At 41.1% G+C, this 14,928-nt stretch overlaps 2 pseudogenes across 1 annotated transcript in view; one reads left to right on the top strand and one right to left on the bottom strand.

Annotated features, from left to right (window-relative positions):
• Nid2-ps16 (nidogen 2, pseudogene 15) overlaps positions 1 to 14,928 on the top strand; it is a 1,080,338-nt pseudogene that overhangs the window by 922,579 nt on the left and 142,831 nt on the right.
• LOC134486050 (ubiquitin-conjugating enzyme E2 variant 1-like) lies at positions 13,711 to 14,379 on the bottom strand (annotated as a pseudogene).

Here is a 14,928-nt window from a genome sequence, read left to right on the forward strand (position 1 = left end):
CTCCTCACTCTTCTTCCATGGATGCCAGCAACGGTGCAGGGCGAGCTACGATGGGGAATAATGTCAACCTTTCCACTCCTGATGCCGGTGATGTACCACTAACAGGGATTTAGGACTGGCCTATTTACCTAAGGATCCACAGGTTGAACGACTAAAAGAAAATAGGACTATTCCCCTTAAGGGCAGCCTTTGTTTTGGCATATTCAACAAAACAGCTTTTGATCTCCCTTGCATTATGTTATGTAATCAATCTTCTGCTTGGTTAAGGGAGGCCACATGGGGAACTGGTGAGGAGGACATTGTGGCTAACGCCACAGTTCTCTATGGTGGTGGCCTTACATTGGGTTAATGGTAGCTGCACTGATCTTATGCCCATGGCGATGCTACTTGGAGGAAAGTGCGGAAAGGGACGGTTGTCATTTTCCTGGACGGGGAACATCAAACCTGCTGCCTCTGTCTGGACAGCTACTCATATAAAATATCGCAGTAGTTACCCACATGCCTCGCTTTATCCCGATCCCTGTTGATACCCCGGGGATCATGACCTCATTTAGAGGAAAAAGAGATTTTGGTATTTCTGCAATTATTGCTGGCATTATTGCTACGACAGCAGTCGCTGCCTTGGTTACTGCCTCGGCATTGGCCTTGTCAAATTCAGTACAGACAACCCAAACTATCAATGATTTATCGGTCACCGTCTCTGTGGCTCGGGACAGACAGGCCTCGGCCAATACTCAGAGACAGGGAGGCCTTATGCTTGTCAACCAAAGTATAGATCTGGTCCGAGAGCAATTAGACATTCTATGGCAACTGGCCCAGCTTGGCTGTGAGCAAAAACTCCCAGGCTTTGTGTCACCTCCATATAATATGACAAATTTACCCGAGCTGCTAATCTGTCTAAGAGTCTTTCACAGCATCTGTTACAGAATTGGATCTCGGAGTTTGAACAGACACTTCGGGAGCTGAGAGCGACCATCATTCAAGTAAATTCTACCCGACTTTGACGGAGCGATTGTCGTCCTGGATCACCTCAGCAGTCTCTTATTTCAAGGAATGGGTGGGAGTGGGATTTTTGGAGTGATCCTCTGCTGTGGATTAGTGTTACTCCTCTGGTTGCTTTGCAAATTGAGATGTCAAACAAGAAATGACAAAGTAGTGATCGCCCAGGCGCTTGTAGCCCTTGAACAAGGAGCGTCAGCCGATATCTGGTTGACCATGCTCAAGCAACAGGTCGCCGGCTGGACAGCTCTTGCACTCCTAGAACCTCGGTTCATTGCACAGGATTAGAGTGTCCGGCTTGAGCAGCCCATGAGGGGTGACAAGCTTAGCATCGCACAGGGAAGTTCTACAAAATACGCTCTCTGGAAGGCATGTCATATTACATGAGGGTTTCTGCCCCAGTTTTCCCTCCCTCGAAAAATGGCAGTGCGACGGGTCGGGAGTGCCCTGGGTCCCAACAGCAGCCTAAGGGTATCTCTCTTGTACAGGTTCGCCAACTTTGTACGAGGATATGACCTCTGTCTTCGCCCTCCTATATCTGGGTGTCCTGTTTGCTTAAAAAACAGAAAAGGGGGAGATGTGAGGAGTTGTCCTCACATACTCCATTACAAGATGGCACCGGCATCCGGCAGAACGCATCTAGTAAAAAGGGCAATATGCAGGCGCCTGGTAACTTCCCTACTCAAAGGGACACGTACGCTTTGGTACGTCATCTGGCATAATTGGCAGCGACCAGTCAGAGAGTGACACGTCCTAGGCGAGGATAGTTTCCTATATAAGGGACGGTTATTCCTCACTCGGCGTCTCTGCATTGTAAGCTTATGCTCTCCCTCTCAAGACGCATTAAAGCTTTTCTGCAGAAGGATCCTGTGTGTGCCGCGTCGTTCCTGCTGGCAAGATGTAGCGTGGGACACATGTCCCTGAAGGACTGTCCGGGAAATACTGCTGCTGCCCTAGCACACTTTGCTTCAGCACTGAGCCAGGCGGTGCCTCTTTAGGGGGGGCAAGTTTTCTGCCTGAAATCAGTGAGTGACGATTTCAGTGTGAATGTCTGATCCCTTGCTGTCCTTTCAGTGCTCTGGCTCATGGCAAATGACTGAAGAAAACCTTAGTTAGACTCACACCCAGCTGTTTGGAAATGGTCATGGAATTGATAGCACACCCTCAGGGAAAGAGGAAGACTCCCTTTGCTCACTCCCAGCCTCGCCCTGCCAGCTCTGGATTTCTAAGTAAGGCTGAATCTGGACCATATTTACAGGATTTGGCGTTTCTGATTCATGTTTAATATTTAGTTAAATAAAGCTTGTGAAGGGCTGGAGAGATGGCTCCGAGGTTCATAGCACTCATCGCTCTGCTCTTCCAGAGGTCCTGAGTTCCATGCCACAGAAACCATATAGTGGCTCACGACCCTCTGCAAAGGGATATCCCATGTACTCTACTGCCGTGTGTATATGAAAAGGGCTTTAGTGTACTCATATAAATGAAAATCAATAAATAAACCTTTAAAAGAATGAAACAAAATGAAGCTGGCAAAGAAATTGAGCATCTTAAAATGCCAGGCACGTCTATCCACTCCTTTTATTTTATTTCGTGTGTGTATCACATAACCACAGAGGTGGTTCCCCTTTTCTTAACCTCGATAGCCCAACTGGGGCAGAAGTGCAAACTATCATCTCCCTATCTGGGAGTGGAGTGGTTGGATACAGGGAGATGGAACATTTGCAGTTAGTAAAGTTCTGCTGTCGGTTTTTTTTTTTCCTTTCCTTTTTGGATAGATATCGGGAGCTTTTTGTTTTGTTTTGTTTTGTTTTTTGTTTTTTAAAGTACAAATTTTGTTTTCTGTGCAACATTCTGATCATAGTTTCCCATTGCAAAGCTCTTTCCAGATCCTTCCTCCCCATCCACCACCCCATTGTACCCCAGGCCTGTCCTTATATGTGGTTGATGCATACCCAGGTGAATCTCCATTGGAGAAAGCACGATATTCCCATCTCCTATGACTGTCAATGGCAGATGACTTAAATGCCGGTGACTTCGGACTTGACTCCATTTTCCCCTCGGAGAACTGGGTTTGGATCTGTTGAACGAAGGCAGGCCCTGGGTTTTGAAACAAACAAACAAACAAACAAACAAACACACCAAAAATTATTTAAAGCAGGCAACAACTGCCTGCACGCCAAGAGACTGTTGACTCCTCTTTGGAGCTAGTATGATGTGATGCTAAATAAAGTAGAATCCACACAGCACAAAGGGAACACTTTACCAAATTATGAGGAAGAGGGAGAGAGAGAGAGAGAGAGAGAGAGAGAGAGAGAGAGATCTGTTTATCTCCCTCCTCTAGTTTTTCATACTAGAGATTTCATCTTCCTCTGTCTCTAGTCCTGGTGGCTTTACTGCTGGTTTGGGGGGATTGGGATAGGGATAGGAAGAAAAAAGTCTTGAGTGCTGATTTTAAAGCTCTCTCTCTAAAGCGCTCTCTCTCTCTCTCTCTCTCTCTCTCTCTCACACACACACACACACACACACAAACACAAACACACACACACTTCCTAGGATGGAAGAAAAAAATGAAAAGGAAGGCACCCATGGTGATGCATGACTTTGATCTCACTTTGGTCTCAGCACTGGAGAGGAAGATAGGAAGGCCTATCTAGATGCAATGTGAAGAAGGCCTATGTCAGATTAGTTAATGGCTAGGGAACTGTTACCTGGCTAGTCTGCCATTTTGTTGCAGTTACTAATATTATAAGGACACTTTCTCATTGGTTGTTTCTGCTGTTACTGCTGGAATTCATTACATATTCTGTGTGATAACACACTCAGAAACCAAACACTGTGGAAGTCAGTCTAACTGCTTTCTTTGTTGTCTAGTTACCCGCAATAATTTGGACCTGAACCGAACACCCAGCAGCATTTCCCGCACCCACTCATGTATAAGCTTTTATAAGCTGGACCATCAACACTAGAGCGACAGTGCAGACAGATTTGGAACCGGATTTCCATTTTGAGTTTTTGTTTGTGTTCTTGTTTTTTTCTCCTGTCCTGTCCTGTTCTGTCCTGTCCATCCTGTCTCTCTGTCTGTCCATCCTGTCTCTCTGTCTCTCTGTCTTTCTGTCTGTAAATCCACACATGTAGTTCTTTCCACGTCTTATGTTTCAAAACAAATAACGCTTGTTGTGCTCTTCATTCCATTCAAGGGTACTATTCTATAGATCAGAGGAGCCCCCTTTCAATTCTCCACAGGTAGTGATAACTGGAGTGTTCAGTGCGACTAAGCAGGAATTATATGGTTGCCGCCATTATGCTTGATCTTACCCAAGGAAGGGTTGCGGGGCATGGTTGCCAAGATGGCGAACAACAGACAGTGATTGAAGAGATGGAACAATAACCTACAATTCTCCCTCTCTGTCACTGTTTCTCTGTTCCTCTCTGTCTCTCTTCCCTCCTTCCCTCTCTCCTCTCTCAGACCTGAATGAACATTGGAACTAAAGTAAATGTACAGTGAAAAGAAACCAGGTGTGGTGCTGCATGTCTTTTATTGCATCACTCAAGAGGTGGAGGTGGGTAGAACCCTGTGAGCAGACTGCAGACCTGTTCCAGGTACTGATTTTCAGGGCTTATGTGCAAAGACCCCTGACTCAACTAAAGAAATGGAGAGGAAATTAAAGAAACAGATACAATTAACTTGGAATAAACCAAACAAACTAAGGAAAAGGAAAAGCAGTATTGGGGTGGACTGGCTTACAGAGGAGGGGCAAACATTTATTTGCCAGTGCCTCCTCAGTTGAACACACACACACACACACACACACACACACACACACACACATTGAGAGAGAGAGAGAGAGAGAGAGAGAGAGAGAGAGAGAGAGAGAGAGATCAATCTGTTAATCTGTTTGTCTCCCTCCCCTAGTTTTTCAGACAGGGTTTCTCTATGAATTCCTCTGTAGACTGGTTGCTTAGAGGGCAAAGCTGCTGGCTGTTAAAGGTCTAGGTAAAACATGAAGGCCTGAGGGAACTGTTAAGGCCTAAATGCCCTGTGAAGGAGGCCTACATCATGTATACATATATACACACATATTCATATATATGAATATGTATATGAATGTGTATACACTCAGGTATCCTTTATTTAATTAGCTTATTTTGAATATAATTTCCATGCTAATCAAAAAGAGGAAATTTTCTTTGGCATCGGATTCTTCTTGGACAAAAAATGGATATAAATAATCACATATTCAGATGTTATGTCTAATATTGAGAAGATATTCCCAGACATGGTGTTAATCCATCATAGTCCATGTGTGAAAACAAAACAGACTTAGTAAGAATTTTGACAAATGGATTTTAAAAGCATACAGGGTTATTAAGAGCAGTAGTAACATTTTAACTTGATATTTTATATATTTACATTGCAAATGTTATTCCCTTGCCTAGTTACCCACTCTCCCACACCCCACCCCCTGCTTCCATGAGGATGTTTCCCCTCCCATTCACCCATTTGCACCTCAATAGCATGCCATTCCCCTACACTGGAGAAAGGGGCATTCACAGGACCAAGGGCTTCTCCTCCTATTGATGCCAGACAATGCTATCCTCTGCTCCATATGCAACTGAAGCATTAGGCTTTTACATGAGTACTATTTGGTTAGTAGTTTAATCCCTAGGAGCAGTGATTAGTCTAGCTAGTTGATATTGTTGTTCTTCCTATGGGTTTGCAAACCCTTTCAGCTCTTCCTTCACTCCTTCATTGGAGTCCCATGGAGTCCGATGGTTAGCTTCAAGCGTGCTTGTCTATATCAGTGAGGTTCTGGCAGAGTCTCTCAGGAGACATCCACATCAAGCTCCCATCAGTAAGGACTTCTTGGCATCAGCAATAGTAACTAGGTTTGCTGGCTGCATATGTGATAGATCCCCAGATGGGGCACCATCTAGATGGCCTTTCCTTAAGTCTCTGCTCCACTGTGTTTTTGTTCCCCCTTCTAGGAAGGACTGAAGTGTCCACATTTTGTTCTTCATCCTTCTTGAGCATCATATGGTCTATGAATTGTATCTTGGGTATTCCAAGCTTTGGACTAGTATCTACGAACTGGGTTAATTCACTCAGGATGATATTTCCTAGTTCCATCCATTTGCCTAGGAATTTCATGAAGTTATTGTTTTTAAAAGCTGAGTAGTACTTCATTGTGCAAATATGCCACATTTTCTGTATCCATTCCTCTGTTGAAGGGCATCTCGGTTCCAGCTTCTGGCTGGAGGGCCTTTGCACTAGAACTCTTCCAGTCTGATGTCTCTCTCTCTCTCTCAGACATGCTCAAAAGTTTTTGTCCTGGGTGATTCTAGAATTCCATAAATCTGGATATAGTATTTTGTGTAAAATTACGAAAGCATTTTAATTAAATTAAAATAAAGGAAAAATAAAGTTAAAACTATGGAAAAACTCTCTTCCAGCTTAATCTTTTCTTGGTTATTATCAGTATCTAAGATACATGCTGGGTGACAACAGCAAATTAAGAATTACCCTGCAGTCCCTTAACCATTTTCTATGTATCTGTGGTGTTGTGTGTTGTAAGAATGTTGGTGGATGTGAGTGTGTGGTGCATGCCTGTAACTGTGTGGCTTTACCCATCTGTGCATGTGTTTTTGGAGTTCTGAGAGGGATTTCAAGCATCTTCCTTAGTGCTGTTCACTGTTCTTGACATAGTTCTCTTGTTGAACTAGAAATTTAGTGTGGGATTGGAGAACTGGTCAGTGAGCCCTCAGGATTCAGAGGTAATAGTTATGTGTAGCTATCCCCTATGCCTGGCATTATGTATACATGCTGAATATTCACACCCATGTCCATACGTTTCTACCCACTGAGCAATTTCCCAGTCCTAGAGTGGTGAATGTTTGCTTAAGATTTGATAACAGATCTTAATTGTTTTCTGTTTTTGCTTTTGTTTGTAATTTTCCATAGATAACTCTGCAGGTGGATATTATAAAACACACCTGAATAGACCAGAAAATAAAAACAGGAGGAGATGCATTACAAGCATTTCTATAAAACCGTATTTTGCATACTTACCTTGTGAAGCACAGTTGATATTTCTGGGTTTGCCTCTTATATAAACAGCATAGTTTGATATAAGGACAGTTTAGACTCTTTAAATGGAAAAGGAATAAGAGAGATACATCTCTTGAAATAGTATAGAGAATTTGATACTTTATCACATGAGAATTAAAACTGAGCCACACAGCCTTCAGCAGAGGAAATGAGGGAGAAGTGTGTATATACCTTTTGCAGCACAGTCTCTGGAATAAAACAAACAGGGACATTTAAATAAATATATAGCAGTGTTTAAGACTTCATTTCTCTTCCAATATTTGCAATTACATAGTCAAAAATTATATCTTGTAGTCATAGATCACTGTGTTATCTAGGATTGCACGATGAGGATGGCATAGTGGCAGTATAGCAAAATAACTGATAGGAAAAGCAGAGCAGTCACCCCATTAGGATTCATATGAATTGCATTTCCTCCCTGCTGGGAACTAAGCAACAATGGGTGAAACTGTACAAGTACCTCTGTAGTAATTTGGTGTCTTGGAGTTATGTCCCGAGGATATACAGCTGGAGCACATGGTGTTCAATTTATTTTTAGTTTGTCTGATTTAAAATGTGATTGCTGTTAGTAAACATTTTTGTGAAGATTGCTTGAAATTTATTTGCACTTTATTAGAAATTGTAGAATCATATTTATAATTTGCAGTCCTGGGGATATTGGTGGTTGTACATGGGGAACAACTAAGTCAGCAAATGATTAAGTCAGACAATGCTGACGAAAAGAACATGGGATACCACAGTTACAGCTGCCTAAGAACTGATATCCACAACCTAAGGGAAGAGTCTCTTCCCTCAACCTTGACTCCTTTAAGACATTGGCTTCAGCATCAGACAGGCCTTGACAAGTTTGATCCTGGGTAAGGGCATAGAACTAGTGTTCCAGTTATTCTTTTGTCCAGGTCTTTCAGACAGCCTTGGGCAGTCCTGGCTCCCCACATTAATAGGTACTTCATAGTATTCATAAGACTTTTCAGCTGGATGTGACTTTTGAATTTTCTTTCATAAGCAGGGAAGTGTTAGATCACAGTCCTGTCTAACTGGCTGCTTTCCTCAAACCTGCCATCCCCTTTGTAACCTCAATATAATTGATAAGCAACATGTTCTGTGGCCTTGTAGTCTCTCTGTCCCTTGCATCTGATTCCCAGGCCCCAAAAACCTTTAATGGTAACTCTGCCTCCACCTTTTTTTCTTTCTGTGATTCATCTATTAGTCTAGATCACAAGGTATATATCCTACCCCCAAAAAATCGTAGGATTGAGGGACACCAAAATCCTATAATTTCTTGGAAATTAAAAATCTTCACTCTCCTATCTTTGTCTTTAGTATCCCATCATGGTTATATGTGGCCATGATGCAATAAATCACTTCATACTCAAGGACTTAAGCATGTTTTCCCTTCAGGACACTCGACACACAATATATGTGCTGCAGTAAAAATAAAAACAAAAAAACAAAACAAAACAGAACTGGTTCCCAGGTATACCCTGGCTGTCTCACTCCCTTAATATTTCTGGTGCCATTGGAAATAGCAATAATTTATCTCAGTGGCTCCATGCTGTCCCATCTACTTTCTGACACACTATTCTTCCCAACACGGCACCCTGTCGGGCTGCTCCTCCCTCATCCACAGCCCTCTTGGTTGGGTTTCCATCACGCCAGGCATACACATCCCAATTCTTTGGTAGGCCCATGCATCTGGCCACCATACACTCTCTTAAACTCAATTAAGTTGCCTTATGAAAGAACACATCAAACAATATTTTCTGATCCAATTGATAAGATATAATTTGCCAATCTAGACAGCACAAAATCCTGTACACACCCATCCCTTGAGAATAGTCATAACAACCTGTAATATGTACAGAGAGGCATCTAAACATCTACTGCCATGTTCTCTGTGCTCTCACATTCTCACTCTGGCTTCCTCTGCCTCTCTAAAACTTTTCTCCCACCCATCCTTCCTTCTTATCCAATGACAGGCCTGGTTCTATCCTGTACCTCCCTTCCCTTAATAATGACATCAATCTACTCTTTTACCCTTTTAATTAAAAAAAAACAGAAACTTTTTTCTCAAATATAAGTTGAGCACAACTATTATCATTCTGTAATTTAAAAGTATCAGATGTACCTAACACCCAGCCCAACTTTTATCAGTTAAACAGAACATTTAGTTATATATTTTAGCTTTTAAAAGGCTTAAAATCTGTTATATCCTGGCTAGCTCATGTATTATCTGATAACTAACTAATTAAATATGTATTCTCAAAGTTAAATAGTCTGAGTGGGTTGTAAGATTATACTAAGTTTTCAACCCTGCCAGTAATCTGAGAATGAGCCATATATCTGTAAATATAGGAAGCCTAGCATGGCTTCTAGAACTGAGACAGGTTATAGAGACAATTTTCTATTTGCACAATCCCCTGTGAGCAACACGTGAGAGCAAGTCCTCAGGCTTCTGGCTTAGGATCATCAGACAGACTTTTGAAACACTGAATTTTGAAGGGCTAATCATTCTGGCTTGGCAGAAATTTTCAGCCAACTTATTCTGCAATGTTTCCTTTTCTGGCCAGTAATTAGTCTGTAGAAGAATTGGAGCAATTTTTGCATAGTGCCTATCTGCCACGATAAATCACCTCACGTGGAGGTGGAGATTTTCAATTTCTTCTTTGAATATACCAAGGGGGAGCTGGTGGGAGCGGGCATGTCTCAATGAAAGTTAACATTAAATGTCATATTTTGTGGACTTCTGGTGTTTTTTAGAAACCATCTAACTATATAAGCAATCTGGACTGTTGTCCATTAATTATCTTAATAAATTATCTTGAAAGCATTCTAACAATAAACTTAGAGACATGAATTTGCTATTTGGCCTTAAACTCACGTGCTTAATCATCTCAGCTTCATTTTTTAATAGCAGAAAAGGACTGGGTATAAGCCATCTATGCTGAAATGTGTTGTATGGGCACAATACGTGTACATCAGAGTAACAATATTAATTTTAAATCAATGAGAAATTTATATTAAAGAAAATCTTAAAAATCTAAATTTGTATCAAATACATTCTGTGCCAATGTAAAAGATCATAATTTTAGTTTAGTAATAAATATAAAAATAATTATGTACAACTTGAAGAAACCATTGAAGAGTTTTTGCCCCAATTCCCTGGACTTTGGGGGACTAAAAGTAGTTATTCTAAGGTTGTTTTTCTGAGGAATTTAGAAATGCGTATAATTTAACTGGGAGGAATTAGCTCAAACTGATTATACATAATCTCAGTCGGTGAAAAACCTTGTATTTATTACTAACCTAAAGTTTTAATCTTTTACATTTGAAAGTATATTATAATACATTACATTCTCTCCCATGATCTCTTACGATGATCTCTTAAACAGTGAAGAAAATTTGTACATCTTTTAAACTCATCTATTATTTCTAGCTTTATGTTTATAAGCTATTTAGAATTTGTCTATAGAGATATTCTATCTTCTGTTAATTAAGTAAACATTTGTCCTTTCATATTTTTCTTTATTTTTTATATAAAGAAATATACTTGTATGCACTCTACATTCTCTTTACCAAATCTCACCACACTTCCTATGATACATCTCCTGACACCATGTCTTCATCTGTTTAGTTTTTAGATCTCATCAAAGAATCAGAATCTAGTGTCACTCGTGAAGGGAATCTATTGAAGCATAAGCAAATTACCAAGGCAATACCCCCACACACACAAAATGAATGATTCTTCATTCACCAGTAGCCATCAAATGCCAAAAGCCCCTCAATATGGCATTGGCAAGGGTTGGTCACCCCATCTAAGCCCTGACTCTAGCTGGCTTGATCATGTGAAAGTATTGTGTTAACACAGGTGCTGTGGGTTCATGAGTGTGATAACCATGAGCTGTCCAGAGGACAGCTTTTCATTCTCTGTACCTAACAGCTATCACAATTTTCTTGATACAATAGAGATCAATTCAATGTTCATTGCAAGAAGGCAGGAACATACTCATCTAATTATGATGGAGATGTTATTAAAAATTTTTTATTTATGTAAATGCCTTTTATTTATGTAAAATTCCAGAAAATTTTATTTCTGTTTATGGTCTGAAACATCTTCCTTTCATTCATAACAAACACAATGATAGTTCTAACTTTTGAAGTGACATTATAATATAATGTATATGTATCAAACTTTTCTAAATTTGTGTGCATGTGTATCCCATTTTTAAGAGTATTAAGTTTTTCTTAATGTTTTCTAGCTGTATTAATATGATCATAAGATTTTCTTTTTAAGTAAAATAACTTATGCATTATTTTACTAACATAAGTCTTAATTTTATATCTCAAATATTATTTTCTATTGCATACATAGGTGAATTTTAGTTGTTAACATTTGGTTGATCAATTAGTTCCTTGTTTATTAAATTGTAAATTTATACTTTTGTGTTGAAACTAACTTTTGTAAAGTTTGCATACGTAATTTTCATATTTATTCAGTTGATATCACGTGATTCATAAAATTCTTTCTCTTCAAATAACTACAACATAGATTTTGATTAGTTTAACGAACAAAGACTATTAAATGCACCTGTAGAAATTATTGATTTGAATATTGATTTGAATAACTATAGAGAATAATTTGATATTAACTACTGGGTAGGAGTGTGGGACTGCATTTTAACTATCTGAATTATGCTGTTTCAAGGTTATGTTAAATGACTTTTTTTATAGATATGTACAGTATTAACATGACTTACATTCAAATCATTGTTCTTTGTCCTTCATTTTCTTTTTGACTTTTTTTAGTTTTTCATATTTAAAAGCGGTTTTAAATATATGCTTCATGCATCTGTACATGTGTGCACAAATGAGTACAGGTACTTGCAAAATGTAGGAGAGGGTACCCAATTTCCAGAGCTCGATTGACAAGTAGTAATGACCCACCAAGTATAGATACTGGACACTGAACTTAGGTTCTCTACTAGAGACCAAGGAAAACCCATGAGCCTTTTCTATAGGTCCTGATTTTAATTTTTGTTAAGGGTTTAGTTCTGTGTGCCTTTCTTATTCATGAAAACAACTTCGTCGAATTTGATACAAACAATTTTGTGTAAATATACATCTTTAATTAATTGGGATTCAAAAATTTGGACTGTATTTCCTATTGATTTTAGTAAGATGATATCATGCTGATATATACTATCAGAAAATCCGGCATGAAGTCACCATGACTGAAAATAGGAATAGAGAAGGCTTAAAAAATTGTACTTCATTAAAGGTTGACATGTCCACAATTCCTCTCATTAAAGTAAGCTCATATGTGGGAAAAGATACTTCAAATCAATCAGTTGAGGATTTGTCTTATTCTTATACTATCAACTCGGCTCATTTACATTCTACCACTGTGAGCAAATTCCCTCCCCAAGTGACTGCCATGTGGTTATTATCATTGTCTTTTTGAATTTTGCTGTAAATATGGCTAGTTTGAAAAATTTGAAACTTAATGAGGCTTGAATGGACTAAGAAAGAATCACCAGCGTGTCATCTGCTCAGTCCTTTTTTTTTTCCTCTTTGCAACACCTCGAATTGCCTTCATTTCAGTATGCATCCACATTTCAACATTTAGTGGTCCTGAACAGAGTGGGGAGCTTGTCAATGAGCCAGGAGCCAGGCCCACCTATCTGCAAACGATCTGTGAACATGGTGACACAGAGCTCCTCTGGGTCCCTGCCCAGGGTCTGAGGAGCAACACTGAGGAGCAGAGTCAGGGCCTCCTGCTCCAGCTGTCAGACTCCACTCCAGACCCGATGGGTGGTCAGGGTGACTGAGAGCCCTGTTCAAACCTCTTCAACGTGTAAAAACAAAGCAATTATGGGAAAAGGAACCAACTCAGAACCATGCGCACTGAGGACTCTCCACATGGCCTTTCTCTAGGCATATATCCTAGGACCCTGAGCGGTGGCCCGTCTGAGTCGCCCTGTGACTGCTCTGTTCACCTCTAGACCTGAGCTCAAAGCTCAGGAGCTGATGGTGGTGGCAGGGCCGCAGACCCAGCGCTCCCTTCCCAGGCTGGTGGCAGGTGAACAAGTGTGGTCCAGAGCTAAGGGAGGGAGGCCAGGCGTTTTCAACCTCATCTGATGGCTTCTGGCTACAGCAAGTGTTGGGTGGTGATGGGCAACAAGGGACTTGAGGAGGGGAAAGCAGCACCCCTTGATAAAGGTGGGGAGACTGGAAGCTCTGAATTCCTCAACCGCGGCCAATTTCAGGGGAGGGGAGGTTACAATCTAAGCTTTGACCAAGGGTGGGAGTGGAGGAGTGGGGACCATGGCTTGGATGGGGCAATCACTTAAGACTTAAGAAAGCATGGGTACAGCCAGAGCACCCCAAGCCTAGTGATGGTCAGTCGCACAGCTGCTACCTGAAACCTCCCCATCTATTCTATGGGCCACCACACAGCTGTGGCAGAGGGCGGGGCGGGCAAAGGCATATCCAGGCCAAGTGTCAGCAGCAGGTGATTGTGTGAGACGTGTCTGTCCACAGTTGCGTTAGCTATGCCCACCGCTCCCAAAGGAAACTGATTTCAACACACCTTATTGATCCCAGAAGTTCAACCAGGCAGACAGCGGTTATACTCGACAGATGATGTTACACAGCACAACTTAGGTATTTCAAATGGACAAGAAGTTAGTATGAGAGCAGTGTCTCAGGATGAAGTCTGAGTGGAGCTTCCTCTCCAGTACTTTGAGGTCTACAGATGGATCTAGAAAATTCACTACTGTGGAAAATGAAGACTTGGGTTGGATGGGGAAGGGAGGCCGGGGCCTTGGTGACTAATGGCTGTAACACTGTCCTTCTGGTGGCTGTGGCAGCTTCATGTTCTCTTTTGACATCATCAAGTGCCTCAGTTCCTGCAGGATAACTTTGATGTTGTGGGAATTCTGACACTTTGCCAACACTGCCATGGCTCGTGGATCCACCACTCCATTGGAACTGCTCACGCCGTTCATATTGACTCTTGTTACAAATCTCACAGACTGGGATGCTTCTGGATACTAGAGTGGCCCACACTCTATCTTAAGGCTGCATATTCGGTTTTCATAAATTGTTCATGGAGGCCCAATTATCATGCCTGTCCATCTTGTGAGTGTCATGTCCTCATAGTCCTCCAGACCCTAGCTAACTGTGCTGTCGCCTACTCCTTTCTGGCCTTCTTCCAGCTCTTCCAACAGTCGGATTCAAAGGACTTTTACTCCAGAGCCTGTGGTGGCTGCCATCTTGCATCGCTATCGCTCGAAGTCAGTCCTTCCTTTCTTCCTCTACCCCTCGGTCACTAGCTCCTTCCCTCTCTCTCTCTTTCTCTCTTTTTTCCACAGGGTCTCATAAACCCCAGACTTGCCTGAAGCTCACTATATATCCAGTGATGACTTTGAATGTCTGATATTCACCAATAAATTATAGATACGAACAACCATACCTGATCTTGTACAGTTTTGGAACTCATCCAAGGGTGTCTTCCATACTGGCATGTAGCCTGTCAAATGAGCGACTTACCAAATCTCTTCCTGTTTCTTCCTTGTTCCCTCCCTCCCTTCCTTCCTTCCTTCCTTCCTTCCTTCCTTCCTTCCTTCCTTCCTTTCATGCTTTCTTCCTTCCCTTCTTTTATTTTCCTTCTGTTCTTTCTGTTCATGCATTTTGTTTTCATTTTGATTTTGAAGTTAAAAGCTATTACTGAAGTTTTCACTTCTTGAAACCAGAAAGCATGAGCTGTAGAGCATTTAGACTTTCATATGTAGAAATCATTGTGTACCTATAGCAAAAACTAT

Source organism: Rattus norvegicus, chromosome 3 (genome assembly GCF_021556685.1).
Source record: "Rattus norvegicus strain SHRSP/BbbUtx chromosome 3, alternate assembly SHRSP_T2T, whole genome shotgun sequence".
Taxonomy (NCBI): Eukaryota; Metazoa; Chordata; class Mammalia; order Rodentia; family Muridae; genus Rattus; species Rattus norvegicus.